Here is a 20779-nt window from a genome sequence, read left to right on the forward strand (position 1 = left end):
GACATGTCATACGCTGTCACTGCTCTTGGGGAAGAGAGCTGCAGCTGGAGATACCCCCAAAGACTCTACAGTCAGTGTAGAAATGATTCTGTTGGAACATGGCCCAAGTTTTCAACTTTAGATCAACTATGAGGTTAAAACAAAATTAAATATGAACTGACTATCAATAATTCACATTTAAACTTTGCTTATGCATGCTGCATATGATTAATGAGAAATTGCAAGGATGACTTCACTGTCACCTTAGAATAGCTACTTACCATAGCCAGGCTCTGGGGCTGAACCTGCAGCATCTGCTTCTCTTTAGCACAAAGTCAACCCCTGCAGGAAGGTGGAGAGAGGAACTCTCCCTTCTCTGACACACAAAAAAGAAAACTGAGCTGGGGCACAGTTACAAACTGACCAAGAGGTGGCTAAGACAGACGAGTGGCCCAGGAGCAGAGGAGCCCTGTCAATCACTGGGGATTGGGACAGGCTGGCAGTCATGTTGTCTATCTCTGTAGTCCTTTGTCACCCCACCCACCAACCACCTGACAGAGGACGGGGATATGGCCCTAGATGTGATCAGATTTCATATTGTTCCGAGGGGTGATTGTCCATTTAGATGGGAAAGTAACACAAGAGTCCTATTTCCTTCACTGTCACCTCCTGGTCCTTCATGCCACCTCCTAGTCCTTCACTGTCACCCCATGGTCATTCACTGTCACTTCCTAGTTCCTCACTGTCATCTCCTGGTCCCTCACTGTCACCTCCTGGTCCTTCACTGTCACCCCCTAGTCCTTCACTGTCACCTCCTGGTCCTTCACTGTCACCTCCTAGTCCTTCACTGTCACCTCCTGGTCCTTCACTGTCACCCCCTAGTCCTTCACTGTCACCTCCCCTAGTCCTTTACTGTCACCTCCTAGTCCTTCACTGTCACCTCCTAGTCCTTCACTGTCACCTCCTAGTCCTTCACTGTCACCTCCTAGTCCTTCACTGTCATCTCCTGGTCCCCCACTGTCACCTCCTGGTCCCTCACTGTCACCTCCTGGTCCTTCACTGTCACCTCCTAGTCCTTCACTGTCACCTCCTGGTCCTTCACTGTCACCTCCTGGTCCTTCACTGTCACCTCCTAGTCCTTCACTGTCACCTCCTAGTCCTTTACTGTCACCTCCTAGTCCTTCACTGTCACCTCCTGGTCCTTCACTGTCACCTCCTAGTCCTTCACTGTCACCTCCTGGTCCTTCACTGTCACCCCCTAGTCCTTCACTGTCACCTCCCCTAGTCCTTTACTGTCACCTCCTAGTCCTTCACTGTCACCTCCTGGTCCTTCACTGTCACCTCCTGGTCTCTCACTGTCACCTCCTGGTCCTTCATTGTCACTTCCTAGTCCTTCACTATCACCTCCTGGTCCTTCACTATCACCTCCTGGTCCTTCACTGTCACCTCCTAGTCCTTCACTGTCACCTCCTAGTCCTTCATTGTCACCTCCTAGTCCATCACTGTCACCTCCTGATCCTTCACTGTCACCTCCTAGTTCTTCACTTTCACCTCCTGGTCCTTCACTGTCACCTCCTAGTCCTTCACTGTCACCTCCTAGTCCTTCACTGTCACCTCCTAGTCCTTCACTGTCACCTCCTAGTCCTTCACTGTCACCTCCTAGTCCCTCACTGTCACCTCCTGATCCTTCACTGTCACCTCCTAGTTCTTCACTTTCACCTTCTGCTCCTTCACTGTCACCTCCTAGTCCTTCACTGTCACCTCCCCTAGTCCTTCACTGTCACCTCCTGGTCCTTCACTGTCACCTCCTAGTCCTTCACTATCACCCCTAGTCCTTCAGTGCCATTCTCTCATGTTTAGGTGAAGACCACAGCAACAGGTTGAAAACAAATTCTTTCCTGAACTAGAAATGCCAAGTTTGGGGGAAGTAGCAGGAATCTTTTTCCCAGCTTGGAGACCCTGTCTGGTGCCTGGGCCTGTGTAGATAGAGTGGGAATGGCAGGTGGGAGATTGCTTCTCCTGCCCAAGATGGATGTTGGTTAGACTCATACCGATAAGCCATGACCTTGTGGTAACACACAGATTAATAGAAATGGGTTAACCAAGATGTGAGAGTTAGTCAATAAGAGGCTAGAGCTAATGGACCAGGCAATGTTCAAATGAATACAGTTTCTGTGTAATTATTTCGGGTGTAAGCTAGCTGGGCGGGATGGAACAAGGGTCCATGCTCCTCTTGGGCGGCAGGACATGGCCCGCTCCTCCCTACAACACACGACGGGTGTGTTTTATCCCAGGGCAGGCTGGCTTGGAGAATGGACCTGGCCCAGCAGTCTTCCCTAAGGGCGGTGAGACTTGGGAGGATAGAGATCCCCATTATCTGGTCATAGTCTCTCTAGAGCCTCAGCAGTATTCATAGGTTTTGCCCCTCCAGAATCGGTTTTGGACTTCTGTCTTCAAAATACTGTTGTTCCAAATGGCAGGGTCTGTCACAACAGCCTCCCAATTTCACACTTTCCCAATGCCCAGTGAATGATCTGTCTTCTTTTCCTTCTCCTAGCATGTCACCTTAGCACTTGGCTCCCCAGGCAACAGCCCTCCCTTCCTTCACGTCCATCCTCACATCAGAGGTGTCATATTCTCACTGTTTTGGGGTCTGTTGATGGGCAGCCCTCATGTTACAGCTCCTGAGGCCCTTTATGAGCAAGTGGTCTGAGGAGGAGGCACGACTTTCCTGGGTCAGGTGCTTCAACCCCATGGCCAAGGCAGATGCAGGAGCCTCCTCCCAGGGGTCACAGATCCCTTGGCTTTGTGAAGATGCAGCTGCCCTGGAGGGAGCTGTGAAGAGAAGATGTGTGCTGAACTGATGCTAAGAATCCTTGACTCACTCCAGGGCTGCCTTTGACAATGATGGTAACTGTGAGTGAAGTCTTTTTCTTTCCTGGCCTCAGTGGTTTTTGAAAACATAGGCATCCTGTACTGTCTTCCCTAGCCAAACTCTGGTCAGTACCATGGCCAGGAGCCCATACTGCAGCTGATGTCTCTCAGTTCTGGGGGCTTCAGGTTAGACAAACCCAGGCTTTCCCCTCTTGTAAAATACTCCGTCCCAGCAAGAGAAGGCTTATGAATCCAAAACCCATCCTGGAAACCAAAGCGGAATCCTGCTATATGATCTAGTCTGGGGCAGCACAGAAGGGAGACAGGGTTGATGGCCCTGGTCGGCACTGTGTTAGGAAAGCGAGCCCTTCTGAAGTGTGCATTTAAGTTGACCCAAACAGAGAGAGTGTTCCAGACAGAAGGCACAGCAGTTATGGTGATGAGCTAAGAGGTACTCTCTTCCTGTTCCTGCCCTCCAATAGTGACAGACAACTATGGCATCTATCCTGAAACTGAATTTGAGAAACGGCTGGGCTCCCTGACTTCTGGAGAGTATTACAGAAGTGAAGGATTTCTAGTTGGTTCTTTCTATGTACCTCTGTCACCATCTCACCCCATCTCCTTTACATCCCATCCCATCTCCTCTCCACCTCCACCTCCACCTCCACCTCCACCTCCATCTCCACCTCCACCTCCATCTCCACCTCCATCTCCACCTCCATCTCCACCTCCACCTCCACCTCCACCTCCACCTCCACCTCCACCTCCATCTCCACCTCCATCTCCACCTCCATCTCCACCTCCATCTCCACCTCCATCTCCACCTCCATCTCATCTCCACCTCCATCTCCTCCTCCATCTCATCTCCACCTCCATCTCCACCTCCATCTCCACCTCCATCTCCACCTCCATCTCCACCTCCATCTCCACCTCCACCTCCATCTCCACCTCCATCTCATGTCCATCTCCATTTCTCTTGATCTCTATCTAACTTGCTTTCTCTCAGCCTTTTCCTAGCATAGGACCTTTGAAGGTGTCAGTCTCACCCCCTCCATGTTACTTGACTTCTTCTTTCGGGTATTCCCTGGCTTGCCATATCTACCTTCTATAAGGTTACTTTTCTCCTCACCACTATGTGGCTCACACATAGCATTTGTCATGATTGCCATCAATGAGTTGTTTAATGGCTTCTGCTATCATCACACCAGCTCCCCAGAGCAGGGATCTCCTGAGTTCAGTGGTGGTTCTTGGTCACTGGGGCATGAATATCTCATGTACACAAATCTTACCCAAAGATTGTTATAGCAACATAAGCCTCAACTCTGCCAGCTTTGCACAGAGGGGGAAACTGAGGTAGGCCCAGAGTGAAAGCAACATGTTCAAAGCTGCACAGCACAGTAGGAACACAGGTGATTCCACTGCTAGGGCTGCCCTGAGCCACAGCCTTTCACACCCTCCACATATGAGATATCCATAACACATATTCTAAAACTTGGTCTTCTAAGAAGTCCTAAAAGGACATTTTGTCTGGGGCTTCTTATGGCCTCCTGATGTCCACCTGCTTCTGAATGACTTACTGTAATCTCTCAGCTTTCTTGAAACTGTACAAGACCCCTCCGTTACTCCCTCCTAGTCTATAATCCCCTGGCCCTGCTGTTCCTTCCTTTATGGAATCCCATATACTGAAAAGCTTCATCCTATTTCCAAAGCTCCAACAAGGCTCTGTTCTCTGGGTGTGAGTATGCACCCTAGTAATTCACACTGCTTCTTGCCCCCCAGACATGTGAGCTCCCTTGACAAGAAGCACTGGCTGTTGTGGGGCTGAGGGTGCTGAGGATAGTAAGAAGAGAGTGGTTTAGATGGGAAGCCACTAGATGGTTAGATGGGCAGTTGACAAATTCTGACATGGCTTAGCCCAGCCATAGTGGAATTCCCTGATGTAGGAGACCTGTGCATTGTGGGAAAATCTAAACATGTCACCTCCAAGGTCCCTGGACAGGATGAGAATGACAACAGAAGCTTAGCAACCACAACCGTTCTGCCTGGAAGAGACGCCAAGTTCCCAGTCACAATTCAATGACAAAAGGGTCACAGAGCAGGGAGGGAGCCCTTGAAATACCTGGTGGCATCCAACTATCTCTGACAGGTGATGGTTTATATTGACAACTTGACAGAACCTAGAATAGCCCAAGAAAGGAGCCTCTGAGCATGCCCGTGATGGATCATCTAGATCAGGTCAGCCTCTGAGCATGCCCGTGAGGGATTATCTAGATCAGATCAGCCTCTGAGCATGCCCATGATGGATTATCTAGATCAGATCAGCCTCTGAGCATGCCCATGATGGATCATCTAGATCAGGTCAGCCTCTGAGCATGCCCACGAGGGATTATCCAGACTGGCTCAATTGAGACAGGGTGGCCCTCCCTAAAAGGGGGTGGCCCCGTCACGGGGACCTGGGTCCTTGGAGTGCTTTAAAATAAAATGGCCCCAAAGGGAGGATCTCTGCTCTTGTAAAAACACCCCATCCTAGCAAGAAGAGGCTTATGAATCTGAAACCCACACATGAAATCAAAGCAGAATCACGATCTGTGGTCTGTTCTGCACCAGCATGATCATACTGGACTGACCCTCTGAACTGTAAGCGAGCCACCCTCAAATGTTTCCTTTATAGGAGTCACCATGGTCACAGTGTCTCTCCACAGCAAAAGTAAACCCTCACTAGGAGTCCTGGACTGAATGAAAAGGAATGCGTCAGCTGAACCAGCATGCATTGCTCTCTGTGTATTTAGTTTCCTCCAGCTGTTGGCGTCTTGAAAGATGCTGACCTGTGAGCCAAAATAATCCCTCTGAGGGCAGGCTCCAGCTGCCCTCTGCCCTCCACAGCCTCCCTGCTCACAGTTCTCCATGCACTGCCCTTCCACTGAGTATCAGCTCTCTAGAAACATCTGGAACTTGCGCACTGACCACAGATGGTGTCTTGACAATGCTGGGGAACCCTCGTGACTGAGGGACATCTGTTCTCCTCCTGTCTTGAAGATGGCCGAGTGAATAAAATGGGTGATGACACTTCCAACCCAAGAGAAAACCCTGGAAGCATCTAACTTGTCATGTCCGTCACTCCGGCTCCTGTGACAGCCAGTCCCTCCCCATGTAAGTGCTCAACAGGTATCTCACTGCAGACATAGATGAGACTTTGGGGTGGAAGCTCTCAAAACTATGAAGAGAATTTGGGGGGACACAAGAAGTATGACTTAAGGGTCTTGTCCTTTGGGCAGCTGTGACTCAATGCTGAAACTATTAAGAAAGTCACTACAAAAACACTGAGGATGCTAAGGACCACAGTGACCGCTGCCATTATGCTGGTGTGGTCATGCGCCAGGCACTGGGATGTGGGCCAGGAGCCTTGTCGATGAGACCAACCCTTGAGCCCTAAAGCAGTCTCATTGAAGCAAGCAGTACCACCACCCATGTTGGCAGTCACTCTGTCCTAGCCAGCTGGGGTTGTCAATTGCAGCCTGTGGCCTATGCCTAGTGGGGTCTGCCTGGGCTGGTGATGGCACATCCTCTGGGAAGCTCTGCAGGCTGAGCACAGATGCTGTTCTTCCAGCATGAACTCCAAGGCTCCCGCTCTGGCTCTTGTCTGCTAAAAGAAGCTTTCTGTGGCAAGAAGCTCCTGCCCACTGCAGTTAATGGTACAAAAAAGAAAGGGGGAGAGAGAGAGAGAGAGAGAGAGAGAGAGAGAGAGAGAGAGAGAGAGAACAGAAGGAAGGAAAGGAAGGAAGTAAAAGAAAGAAAAGAAGAAGAAAGCTAGAAAATGTGAAAGACATCCATGGTCTCTTAAAGGTGACCTCTTTTCCTCTTTTCTGCCCTCTCTGCCTCTACCTGGGTTCATGCTCACGTCAACTGCTGGGTTCTATGGAAGCCCCAACGTGGGGTCTCCCTGTGCCCACAATTGCCCTATAACCATTGTCTACACTGCTGCTGGACAGCACTTTCTACACAGAGATCTAACAGCAAAGTCACTCTCCTGATCGAGGCCTGCCAGGCCCTTGCTACCTGCCTCCTGTCCCCATCCAGCCTGCAGTCACAGCTACCATCATGCCTCTGGGCCACCTCTGTGTACTTTCCCACGATGCTCCAACCCTCTGGTCTCTGAGCCTTTACTCACAAGGTTCTGCCTCACGTCACTTACTGACTGCTGGACCCTGGGTGCCCTACCTATATCCCCAGGGCCGGTACAATGTCTTCCACTAAGAGAATCGTAGTGAAGTCTGTTGAACGCACCAAGTTGAGATGAAATGGGACCCTTAGTGCAGTCAGCTCGTTTCAGGTCTCAAGTGGGTGGTTCCTGGGCTGGGTTTAGCCGGCCTCATTTAAATGCTTTTATTTGATCTAGCCGCCAGATTCCAAACAGGAGAACCTACATAGAAACCTAACTTTTGAGTCTAAGCTTAACAGAGCACTGCTGACCCCCAACCCCCAGCCTGTTTCCAGATCCATGTTATTTTGTTTGCAGATAGGATCTCCTGTAGCCCAGGATGGTCTCCCATAGCCCAGGATGACCTCTAACTAATTAATACCTGGGGATGACCTTGAACTTTGTCTCTACGTCCACAGTGCTAGGGTGACAGCCATGTGCCATCATTCCATGTCTATGTGTTTTGGGGAATGAAACCCAGGGCTTGTGCATGCTAAGCCAACACTCTACCCACTGAGTCCCCCACCCATACATGCCCAGGCCTGAGTCACACGCTCACCCCCTCACACACACCCGCGCACGCACGCACACACACACACACATACACATTCTGCTCTGATGATAGTCATTCAACAGCTTGAAGCTTGCTAGTGACAGAGATAATGATCTGTTTCCCCTCCCCTCATTTTCTCTTTTATTTTAAATAAAAGCATCTCAAAATTCCAGGCCCTGTCTAATTCACGCCTTATTTTACAAGGAAACATGGATGTGTCCAAACTCACACTGAGTGCCTCTGCTTCTCTGTGCTCTTCTTTTGCCTCTGGAAGCCAAGCTACCCTCATGTTCCCGCCCCCATGCTTGGAATGCCACTGTGGATTTGGATTCTGCTTCTTTTCCTCCAAGGCCAGGATGCTAAGAGACTCCCAAATCTCCACCCTCTCTTCCCATCAGCACCTCAGGATCACTGCAGTGCCCCTGGCTCAGCATCCGGGCCACATCCCTCATAGACACCAGGCTGTCAGCACAGCCCTCACCATTCTCAAAGGCTGCATCCAGAACAGATCTACCCCAGGGGGCACCCTTGTAATGCTTTTATGTCTTCAATTCATTAGATTCTCTGTCAGCAGCATAAATCAGTGCCCAGCCTCTGCTCACACTCTCAGGAGTGGGGAGAACATGCAAGGAACAGATATAAAACTTGGGGCAGGCGTAAAGAGGCAGGCGGGCTTTAAAACCCCACTATAACAGTCCCCTTTGGTGACTTGTCTTAACTAACGAGATTGGAGAGGGATGTGTGGGGACAAGAAGAAGAATGGAGGGGATTCAGAGAGACTGACGGAAGAGTTATTGGTTTTCTCATAATCCTAGAGACTCCCCATTTGCCCCCAGTTCTACAGGGGAAAGCCCCTCCCTTTCATGTGCCACTGGACACTAGGGGAGCTTCTTGAAAAGACTGAAATAAAAAGGTGATGCTGTTCAGCACTTTTGCTGGCTCCCTATTGCAGGAAGAGCCAAACCCTGACTCCCTTTCAGGGTCTCCTGGATCCCTAGGCTACGAGTCATGCAGTCCCATGGGCCTTGCAAGAGACTCGGATATATTCTCAGTATAGGGAGGAACTTGAAGGTCTCCCGGATGTCTTCAAGTTCCCCACAAAACTCAGAATACAGCACAGCCATGATTGTGGTCCCCACAAAAGTAGAACCTCCCTTAGAACATTTTAAAATGACTGTTAGTCATGTCTTCTCTTTTTTTGTAATTTGCAAAATTCTCACATATGAATCGGCCACCTGACAATGTGGCTATGCCAAAAAAGACTGGTATGCTTGAAACGTATGCCATAGAAGTTCCAAGGAGATGTTGGGGACAATCTTGGGACCCAAAGTGGGACAAGAAGAGACTGGAAGGCGAACAAAATGGCCCAGTAGGTTAAAGTGCTTGTTGCTAAGGGGTGTATTTTTATAAATCAGCATAAGTTCTATCCAGTCACCCCTCTGTCCAGGAGCCCTGTAGACAGAGTACCTCCCACTGTGCCCTGTCACTGCCTTCAGACATCTGAAAGCGGCCCCAGGCTCATGTTAGCATAAACCTAAACTAGAAGAAAGAGTGAAGCGTTCTTACCTCCCATCTCTAGCACATTCCCAGGCCCTTGGAAGCAGCGGGGGCTCCCATTGGCTTCCTGTGTGTGGATCTCCTTACCCGGCCGTCTCCTGAAGAGTGGACCCACAGGTGCCACTCCCCAATGGCTCTGCCGCAGCCAGTATTGCTCATTTGTGCCCAGGACTTCTAGAGGATGGTAAGGCACAACGAGGCTGTAGGGCAAAGTCAAAAGCCTGTCGTGTTCCCCCACTTGAAACCCAGAGAGCTCCTCATCTCTGTTTCTGCCATGTGAGGTCAGTGAGAAGATGTGCAAGCCAGGACATGCACCACTTTGAATATGCCTTTCCAGCTTTCAGGTCTAGGAAGCAGACACGTGTTAGAAAAGCCACCAGATCTGTGGTGTCTCAAACCTGAGTCCAGCTGACCATGTCAAAGGCTCCCCACCTCCCACCTCAGCGGAAAGAATGTGACTGCACTACATGCATGGCCTGTCTGAGCTCTTCCACACCCGGCCTCCTGGGCTAGCACTCACAGGCGGTGCCAGAACGGTACCCACGCCTTGCTTGCATGATGGAGAAATAAAAAAAAAAAACAACAAAACAAACAAACAAAAAACAGAAGTTCATTTTTCTGCTCTTGTACCCTCTGGGCTCTCTTGGGCTCACCACTTGTGGGCCGTTATTTTAGAACTGAGCCTTTATTCTTTAGGAAAGTCCTTTCTGGGGCTATGTCCACAACACACCCATCCACTGAGCCAGCCATTCACTCACTGGTGTTCGTGGTTGACCTGCTGAAGACTCCGTCTATGCCAATGTGTCTTACAAATCAAACCTAGCCTACCCTGCAACTCGTCTGGGATGGGTTGTGGTCATCACGTGACCTCTTTCTGAGACAGCTTCCTGTGCCTCCAGGTCTGTAAGGATGGAGGTGGACACTCACCGGGCTCCACACTCTTGCCTCTCAGGTGATGGGGCGCAGGCATCTGAGAGAGAATGGGTGAGTAGATGAATGAATGAATGGATGAATGAATGAACGAATGAGCACAAAGCGAATGACTGACTCCACTCTCTGGCTCTGGCTCCTGTCCCTCTAGTCAGGGACCCTATGAGGAAGCACTGAAGTAGCCTGGGACCAGGAGACGGCCCAGGAGTGAGGTGGCCAGAGACTCACGAGCAGGAGCCAGGTTAGCAGTGGTTTTATTAGAGGCCATTAAACATATGGTCATGATTATAATAAGTACATGAGTTATGGCCAGTGACACGTGGGGGAGGGGAAGGAGTTAGAGGAAGAAAGAAATTCAGGGAGCCCCCAGAAGCTGCTCTGAGCTAGGCTCCGCTGCTGGTGCTTTTTAACCCCTTCATGTCCTGGGGGTGGCAGCTGGGGATCGTGAGTGACTGACTTTCCTTCTCTATGGACCTTTGTGAAGGGGTGGTCACCCAGATCTCAGCTGTGGGTGGGAAGAGGTACAGACAAGCCTGTCTCCTGCCCAGCAAGGGACATGGCACAAGGGAGGATACTTGGCCAGGAAGATCCTAGAATTCTTTGCTTGTCTTCCCTCTCACCCAATACTAAAAGTTGTGTTTATTGTTCTTGGTCACCAGACTAGGGAGGGTCGGCAAGCCCAGAAGCTACCACGAAAAGGAACAGACAAGCCTAGAGACCAGTTCTTAACCTAACCCTGGTGGCTCTATACCCTGGGGACTGGGTGCCATCTTTGATCACACCCAGCAGGTCCAGGCAGCAGGGAGCAGAGTCAGGTAAGGACCCAGATGGGCCTAGCTCTCACTGCCCTTCAAATTCCTATGATTGCTGCCTCTGATGGAACTGCAGAGTTGGTAAGTCCAGCCCTGGAGAATGAGGGAGGGGCCTCGAGAGGCCCTTGAGTCTTGGGTGGGGAGGACAGGGTAGATTCAAATTAGCCTTTATTATTTATTTATTTATTTAGTTCGTTCATTCGTTAGTTAGTTAGTTCTGTCCCCAGGATGGTGGCTCCCATGATCCTGTGTTTCTGGAGGCACTAAGTTTTGTTTCCAGGCTGCAGGGTCACAGCACCAGATGAAGCCTGGCCAGAGATTCTGTTGACTAAGACAGATCCACCAAGGCTGCAGGCCTTGGCTGGATCCCACCAGGTGGGGGCGGAAAGGAAGGTGGAGGAGGTTTGCATTCTGGAGGCCTGGGCTGAGAACCAGGCCGCCCTGCAGAGTGATGGTCACAAAGGGACCCACCAAAAGATAAATAAGACCAGTCCGCGTGAGCGAGGCTCATCTTAACACTAAGCAGAGAGGCCTCAGCTGGACTTGAAAGTCTCCGGCCAAGACGGATGGGCTGCTGCCCAGGAGGGGGCCGCAGGGTGCAGGAAATGAGTGATGGGGTGTCAGGGCGCCATCCCCACCCGTCAACCAGCCTGAGACGCAGTCCTCTGTCCAGTCACTGGGACATGTGTAGGGCCTGGGATTTATGGCTTCGTTAAAAGCCTGGGGAGCCTAGGTTGCAAGGGATGGTCTCCTGGCAACCAGGCTGCCTCCTGCCCGCTCTGCCCTGAGTTCCTTCAGAGTGATGTCCACAGAGGGACAGACCCTTTGGAAGGTGAATCAGATCAGGTCCTGGGGCAGTGGGGACTAGTGTCACCCACTGAGGAGCAGAGTTGGCTCTCCTACCTTAGAGCTGGGCTTGCAGGAGGTCTGTGTTGAAGATGTGGGTGTCTGTAGGACAGGGCACCGTGGGGAAGTCTCACCCGTCATGTGGCCTGGGCACTGCTGAGGCTTCCTTTGCAGAGTAAGGGTCCTCTTCTTCCTTCTTGTTCTTGCCAGTCTCTTTCCACGTGACCATAGAGATCCTCTGAGGGAGGGGGGCGCTTTTCTCCTTGACACCCAGACTTTGGGATGTTAACAGAATAATTCATCGGTCTCACTCTGGAGTCTGCGCTGGTGGCTTGGCATCTTACTTTTTATACAGCAGCGTTGTTAGTCAGGATTTGAATGTAATCTGTCCAAGTCTAAAACACAAAAGGGAATGAGTATTTTGCTGATCCCAAGCCTGGGGGAGGAAATCAGGAAACCTGGGAGATTTACTCTGCTCTGCTAATGTTTTTCTGGGTTTACCACCCACTGTCCATCCTTTGCGGGGACTTCATGTGGCTCTGTGAAGGTCTTCCTTCACGGTCCCCACACCCACGCTGAGAGGTACCACAGAAGTCCATCACCCTATTTTATAGACAGAAGACAGCAGGGTATGCACTGCCAGGGCCACAAGGTGTAGGTGACTGTGCTCTCGAGAGATCTGTCCTCTTCCCTTGGCTGTTCAGCTGTGCCCTTCCCTTCTTCGTTTTGGGGTAGGCTTGGCTGCAGATGTGCGTGATTGCTAGAACCCTGATTGCAGTTGGGTGCCTGCCCTTTCCATTAGAACTGGAGGGCCCCTCAGGCAGAACCTCAAAGGTGTCCCACCTCAACCACGCATCCAGTCACTCCTCCACCTAGTGTACGGGCGCTGCCTGTTGAGCATCTACGCAGATGTTGTTCTAAGCATGGCAGATGTATCCTTACGATGGGCAGATGGCTTTGTCCACAGGGCAGTGGCCCAGGAGGAAGGGCTGGGATCGCAGTTCAGCTGGTAGTATGCTTGCCTGCCTAGCGTGGACAAGGTCCTGGGTTCAACCCTCATCTGGGGGCTATAAGTAGCTCATACCTGTAGTGGGGAGGTAGAGGCAGGAGAAGCAGAAGTTCAGGATCATCCCTGGCTATCTCGGGGGTTTGAGGCCAGCCTTGGAAACATGAGACCCTGTCTCCAAAACTAAACAAAACAACAATGAAAACAACAAAGCCAGCAAGATGGCTCAGAGGCTAAAGTGCTTAGGACCTGCTGCACAAGTCTTAGGATCTACGTTAGATCCCAGAAACATTAGAGAGCTGATTCCTCCATGTTGTCCTCTCAACTCCACACATGGCTGCGTTTTTTTTACTCTCCCCTTAACTGAAGATGGTGATGGTGGTGATGATGGTGGTGATGATGGTGGTGGTGATGGTGGTAGTGGTGACAGTGATGATGATGGTGGTGGTGATGGTGGTGGTGATGGTGGTGATGATGATGGTGGTGATGATGATGGTGGTAGGGGTGATGATGATGATGATGGTGATGGTGGTGGTAATGGTGGTGGTGGTGATGGTGATGATGGTGATGATGATGGTGGTGATGGTGGTAGTGGTGACAGTGATGATGATGGTGATGGTGATGATGGTGATGATGGTGGTGGTAGGGGTGATGATGATGATGATGGTGATGATGGTGATGATGGTGATGATGATGGTGGTGATGGTGGTGGTAGGGGTGATGATGATGATGGTGGTGATGGTGGTGATGATGGCGATGGTGATGGTGGTGGTGATGCTGGTGGTGATGGAGATGATAGTATCCCAGTGGGAGAGACAAACTATAATAACCTCATACTGTGCTAAGTTCCTCTGCTCAGATGTTACCCCCTCCAAGTTACTCCCTAAGAACTTTAAACTATCACCTGTCTCCATTGTCTTTGCTCTGTTTTTCTAAAAAGCAGTGCAGTTGGTACCCAACTGTGTATTACTGTGTTTTCTTCTATCTTGGTGAGGGTTTGAATTTGAAATGTCCCCCACGGCCTCATGTTTTGGTCACTGTATGCAGCTGGTAGCACCAGTTTCAGAAGTTGTAGACCTTTTGGGAGGAGGAGATGGTTCACTAGGGCAGACCTGCTCCTGGATCCTGGCTTCATCTCTGCTCAAGCCCATTGGAATGTGAACAGCCTCAGTCTCACAGCTACGGCTGCCTCTGACAAAGCCATTCCCCGTGATGAGCTGAGCTTCTGAAACCATGATGTGGTCTGTATATTCTGTCAGGTATTCTGGTAACAGCAGCGGGAAAGCAGCTAATACGCTAGATGTTGGAGCTGGGGCCATTTCCTCAGTCTCCAGGCCCTAGCATGCTCTTGAGTACTCGGATGGGTGAGGCTACCCAGGGGAATACAGTACTGCTGGGGACAGAGAGAAACCCAGCCTAGCCAGGACTCGGGGAAGGGCTCCCAAATAGGAACGGAGTTCAGACTGAACCCCAAAGGTGGGAATGGAAGAACCCGAAAAAGACGAACTTTTGAGGCTGAGGAGCAAAGGGGTGTGTAGAGGTCAGGACGGCATCGGAGCTGCTGGGTCTCCATTAACATTCTCACATGGCTGGCCATGGTAAGCCTCCCTGGGGACACCTGGGCAAGGGTCGCTTTCCCCAGACCCCTAAATCTGCCCGACACAGACCCCTAGCACTCCCTGACCCTCACACTGATCATCTCGAGGTGTGTGAGCACAGTGCTTGTCTCCTGGCGTTCCTGTGAGGCTAGACTTGAGGCTTTAATAAATTCGGTGACTGAGGGTGACTGAGGGTGGTTTGAGCTCCTTCAGGCAGCCAGGCTGAGACCTGGGGGTGTTGACCCCACTTCCGGCTGCCTCCCATGGAGGACGGTGGGTATGAAATCGAAAGGTCCTTGCTCACATAAACTATGCCCCGCCTCAGGCTTGGTGTCCCCATAAGCTTAGGAAGGCACCAGCAGGTCTTCTTCCCTTCACCCATTTCCAGGCTGACTCCCATATCCCTGAGCCCCTGACCCCTTAGCTTCTCAGCAGCCTCTGAGCTGAGCAATCCACGCCCTCTCTGCCAGCATGGGCATTTTGTCTGGAGTCTTGCCTCCCTGCTTTCTCTGGGCCTGATTTTCTATCCCTGCCTGGGCAGCACCGCTTGAGAAAGCCACTGACTCTGTTCCAGGGCCCCAGGGACTGCTCTATCCTGGAAGGTCTCCTGGACTCCAAGAACCCCCAAATTCTATATACCTGTGCCCTCTGAAGTAGCAGGTTTTACCCACACTATGGTGATGAATTTTAGGGGTGACTTTCAGTGAGGGTTAGGGCCACTGTTCGTCCTTAACCTTATTCCACCCAAGAGACCTGCCCCAGACGATTGCAGACACATGTAAGACACCACACCCAGCCCAGGAGGGCTGAGAAAAGCTCCCTAGAGGCACAGCGATTTCAGGAACTAGGTCCAGGGAAGGGGTCGCTGAGGCGCGGGCTCTGGCAGTGGGCCCAGCTCTGTGGTTTCTAAAGCCGCCTCTGCCCTGAATTGGAGGAAGCTGAAGGACAGAGGCGTGCAGAATCAGCAGCTGAGCTGTGATGGAGAAGATTCTTCAGGGCAGAGGCGGCCCCGGAATCCACCCCAGGACGAGGTGACCTCGTGTCCCCTGGTCCAGTGGCCCTGGGACATCCTGTCCCTGTCGAGGCAGATTGCTTCTTCTGAACCAAGTCAGTTGCAGACAGTAGGTGGCAGCAGGAGAGATGTCAAGATTGAAAGTGGGCTGGAAGGTGGCCGTGCAGGACCTGGGTTCCCTTCTCTGCCCCCATCAGATGGCTCACAACCACTGTAACTCCAGGGCCTTTGGGGCTCCAGGCACAAGTGATGCACACAGTAGGCAAACACTTACACACATAAAATAAAAACACGTAAATCTTAACAACAAAAGATCACCTTGAAATAAGCCAGTTGACAGAGAAACCCTTGCTGCCAGGCTACAAGCAGCCCAAAGGACACTTGAGAAAACCCCATGATAACCTAGTGAGAGCAAAAAGGACCTATAAAGTAACCCTTGAAGGGTCCAGGGCTCAGCCCCGGCTGGCTCTCGTCCACTGCCATTCTCAGGAGTGCCTTTCCTTTCCTCCTTATCTATGCCTCTCCAATTATCCCCGTGTCCCTCCTCCCATTTGTTGTTCCAGGATTCTAGAACCTGGACATGACAAAGGTTACCGTCTGTGACTTTAAGGGAGGTAGGAAAAAAAGGGCAGGCATAGATGACAAACATATCCAACTGAGTTACTAGGGACCTTGTCACCTGGGGGGGGGGTGCTCCTTGTCAAAATTTCTTTCTTCCATACAACAGGGAAGCAGTAACTCTAAGTCCACAGAAAGCTACTCACAGGTGTGCTTCCACATGGTTTTCCACAGGAATGCTCACGGAAGTCCTCAACAGGTGTACTCACAGAGGTCCTCACACAGGTGTGCTACACAGGTGTGCTCACACAGGTGTGCTCACGGAAGTCCTCACACAGGTGTGCTCACAGAGGTGCTCACACAGGTGTGCTCACGGAAGTCTTCAACAGGTGTACTCACAGAGGTGCTCACACGGGTGTGCTCACACAGGTGTGCTCACGAAGGTGTGCTCACAGAGGTGTGCTCACAGAAGTGCTCACACAGGTGTGTGTGCTCACAGAGATGCTCACACAGGTGTGCTCACAGAGATGCTCACACAGGTGTGCTCACAGAGGACCTCACGCAGGTGTGCTCACACAGGTGCTCACACAGGTGTGCTCACAGAGGTCCTCACGCAGGTGTGCTCACAGAGGTGCTCACGCAGGTGTGCTCACAGAGGACCTCACGCAGTTGTGCTCACAGAGGTGCTCAAACAGGTGTGCTCACGGAGGTGCTCACACAGGTGTGCTCACGGAGGTGCCCACGCAGGTGTGCTCACAGAGGACCTCGCGCAGGTGTGCTCACAGAGGACCTCACGCAGGTGTGCTCACGGAGGTGCTTACACAGGTGTGCTTATGGCACTCACTACCATCAGTGTGTCTCTGGGTACATGTCATGATTAATTGCATTAGAACCCGAAGCAGTAGGTTCAGCAAAGGAGCTGACAGGGAATTAACCTTTAGGAAGAAGAAGGTTCATACCTGTGGGGTTCATAATCAGGCCTTGAGATAGAAGAACAGTTAGGAGAGATGGTACAGCAGGCCAGAGGCAGCATGTCCAGGCCCTAAAAGAAAGAAAGCTTTCGCTTTAAAACTCAGAGAGGCACAGAGAGACAGCCTGAAAGCCAGGGAAATAAGAGGCAGTTAGGGGTATCTGATCTGCCAGTCAGAGTTCACACCAGGGGTCTCCACAAACAGGGTTTGATGCAGGGAACTAACTTATCTAGAGTAGCTGAGGGATCTGTTAGGGATGGTGTGGCACTCAGGGGACCAACTGCCACAGGGACTTGTGACATCCTGGCTCTGGAGGGACAAAGGGAGTCAGATGGAAGCGCTGAGGTCACCGTCAGGTAGAGGCTGCCTTTGGGAGCTGAACCATGGAGGTGACCCATGGAGAGGCAAAAGAAGACCCTGGGACCCCCTTTCTTCCAGCCCGTTCATCTTCAACCATTTCTTCCTATTGGCCAAGGATGACAGGAAGCTGGTGGGCAGGGAGCCTGGGAAGTGTAGTTTAGTAGGAGTGGCCCTGAGCTACCTAGCAAGGACAGAGGAGAAGGCACTGACTTGAGAAGGGCACCGGGTATTTATCGGGGAAGGACCTCTGCTGTGTGCTTTTTGCAAAGATTAGCTCACTTCACAGGCATATTTGTAGGAAGATGGGAACACAATAAAAGCTGCCTGTCCTTGCAGGGGTGGTGCTGCGGACTTAGCCTTCCAAGGGGCTCTGAGCGGCTGAGACCAGCTATGAGTCCGGAATCTTCTGCTTCTGATTCCAGGAGCCCCACCCCACCCTCCTTCCCCCAGCAGGGTGACTTAAGACCCAGGGCCCCTCCTCCCACACTGAGAGCTGGAGACCAGGAAGGCTGGGGATGCAGCCACAGCCCAGCCCCTGCAGAGCCCCTCCATCTCTGCCCTGGGGCTCCTTTCCCGCCTGTCAGTCAAACCTAGCAGCTTAGAAGTTCAAGCGTGGCCAAAAGGAAACAGATTTCAAAACACACCTCTTCAGTACCCGCTACCCCCACCCTAACCGTTCCTCAAGCTGACCCAGGCTCCCTGGGGGCTTCCTTGCCCCCGGCCTGTCCCTGCTGAGCTGGTACCAAGAGAATAGGGGCCAGAGGCCAGGGCTGAGGGGGCAGGGAAGGAAGATGGAAGAGGCCCACAAGGGCCCCAGCACTGTCTGAGCTGCTCCTTGTGGGTGAAAATGATTTTGAGGGTGAACAAGGGCTGAAACTGACCTTACTCCAGCGAGGCAAATTCCTGGGGTAACAAAGAAAGTGGTGGACCCCCAAAAAATCAGTGAGGCTGGGACCTGGCTCCTACCTTCCCAAGCATGCCACCTATATTACCCTACCATTTTACTAGCACAAGTCTTGGAGAATCTTCTAAATTACATTTAGTGTGTGTGTGTGCGTGTGCGTGTGCGTGTGCGTGTGCGTGTGCGTGTGCGTGTGTGTGTGTGTGTGTGTAATACGGTGTATATGTGGAGGAGACAGCTTGCAGGAATCAGTTCCCTTCTTCCACCATGGAGATCCCAGGGTTGGAACTCGGGACATCGGGTTTGGTAGTAAGAGGTTTTTACCCCTTGAGGCCATCTTACCAGTCCTAAAGAATCTAGAGCGTTCTCCACAAGTATCTGTTTAAAACAGAACGGGGTGAGAGAGTGAGTAAATCTTTGAATCTACAGGTGATGGGGAGGGGCTAGACTTGGGAGGAGACCCCCAGCCTCCCACCCCAGTCTTGTTCTCGTCTATACGAATAGGTGACTTCCACTTCCTCTTTCTTTGCACAGAGGTTTGGACCTCACCCTAACTAGTTGTGTGACATCGTCCAAGTCTGTCACCTCCCCAGACCTTAGCTTTCACCTATCAATGTGGGGTCCTCCCTCCTCCAAGAGATGTTGTGAGACTTGAACTAGGTGGGGGCCTCTGGGTCTGACCTGAAAGCCCAGCCTGGGCTCTGGCAGATAAAGTCTTCCCTGGACCTCTAGTCCTTGGACAGTGGCCTGGACTGTCTTTCCATGGGGTTGGCATCAGTGTGGTGAAAGTCTCTAGCATATTGCCTTCACTGAAGAGAAAGTGCAGCCCAGCAGTTGAAGTTGACCTTGGAATCTGCCGTGGGCACTCAGCCTGCCCACTGGTCTGGGAGGTTTTCGACTGTCTCTCCCCGTTCCCAATGCTTTGCTTTCACAGCAGTGACAGCCATAGATAAATCTTTTCCCAGAATGCACTTAAAACCCTGAAGAGGTGATTTAATATGCCGATGATGGCTTTATTGTGGGGGCACTTCCTGAATCCGAAAGAAAAGTCTCAGATGCCCTGGTGGAGTGGCAGGGGCTGGGGTGGATTCCTTCCCGGGACGAACATCCAGGAGGAGTTCTCGGGCTCCCCTGTTGGGAAGACAGAGGCCCCAGGCAGAGGCCACCACCCCAGATGTCCTCCTAGACAGACACCAGGAAACTGCAGCCAGCTGTAGCAGGCACGGCTGGGCAGCACCCTTTTCTCGATATGTCCCGGCCGTGTCTCATACATGATTATGCCTACATAGGTTCTGCCTCCAAATCCACCTCTCTTTGTCACCTGGTAGATCTACCAGATACCTAGCACCTATGCATCAGGCCTCTGCACCCCAATTCCTGAGGCCTCTTGGTCACTTAGTGTGAAGGATTTCACCCAGGCATCTTTTCTGCACTGTGCTGAGTATAAGAGGCAGGGTTCCCCAGGGAGGGGGAGAATTGGCTGGGTTGGAGGCAGTTAAGACTGGGATTGGGAGGGGACGTTCTAAGACTGCACGTTAGTCAGGGCAGGGTGACTTAGAGTTCACAGCCGCCTTCTCCCTCCACCCATGAAGTCGGAGACAGCCAGAGACAGGGCTTGAAGTCTGGGAGCCCATCCACCTGCCAGCTGCTTTTACAAACTGTTACCCCTCTCTGGCTATAGAAGAACAGACAAGAAGATTTTTTTCCCTGTGTCCCTTTGGGACCCTAATGTCACTCTGGCTCATTTTTCCCTAAGACAGAGCAGCAGCCAGTGCCCTCTCCTGGGCTCTGCAAAGATTCCTGCTGACCTAAGAGACCCATCACATCCCTGTGCTCAGAGACTGGCCTAGCTTGGCAAAAGCAGAGAATCAAGAGGTTCTGGGCAGCCCTAAGGTTGAGCTATGGTGCTAAGCTACCTACCTTGGTTTTACTGTACCTAGTTTTGTTCAAGATATAAGTGACTGCCAACGGCCATCCCTTAGGTTCAGGTGGCTTACAATATGATCTATGCAGCCAGCCCGTTGTTCCAGGCTTGGTCACCATATTGCTGTTGGCCACATTTTGCTTTTTTAATATTTATTTTATTTTATGTGTGAGTGTTTTGTCTGCATTAATATTTGTGTACCACATATATGCCTAGTGTCTACAGAGTCCAGAACAGGGCGTTAGGCCCCCTGGAACTGGAGTTGCAAATCAGACAAAACTCAATGTAGGTGCTGGGAACTGAACCACGTCCTCTGAAAGAGTAACAAGTGCTCTTAGCCAGTGAATCTTCTCTCCAGCTGCTGTTGTCCACACATCTGTGCCTTGATACTGCTTCTAAACAAGGACAGCGTCCTTCTCCATGATGGACACCTCCCCTGTCATTCCAGAAACCACAGAGAAGGTGCTAACGGCTACTCCCTGGAGAAAGCTCTCAGCTGTCCCAGGGTTCTGAGACCCTGAGGTGGGTAGATGAAGTGGGAAGGACCCCAAAGCAGAGTTTCCTCACAACACTCAGCACTGCATGTCAGCAGCCTCACTGAGCAGCGCCACCCACACGTGTCCAGCGGCCAGACCCCCAGCAGCCCCTTCCACCGCTTCTCTGCTGCTTTCTGCCACCTTGAGATACTTAAGCCAAATTG

The 20779-nt window shown here is 51.5% G+C and overlaps 1 pseudogene; it reads right to left on the reverse strand.

Annotated features, from left to right (window-relative positions):
* Positions 1 to 668: 668 nt before the first annotated feature.
* On the reverse strand, positions 669 to 13990 carry LOC148120716 (uncharacterized; annotated as a pseudogene).
* Positions 13991 to 20779: the final 6789 nt, after the last annotated feature.

Source organism: Myodes glareolus, chromosome 10, assembly GCF_982192425.1.
Source record: "Myodes glareolus chromosome 10, mMyoGla1.1, whole genome shotgun sequence".
NCBI lineage: Eukaryota > Metazoa > Chordata > Mammalia > Rodentia > Cricetidae > Myodes > Myodes glareolus.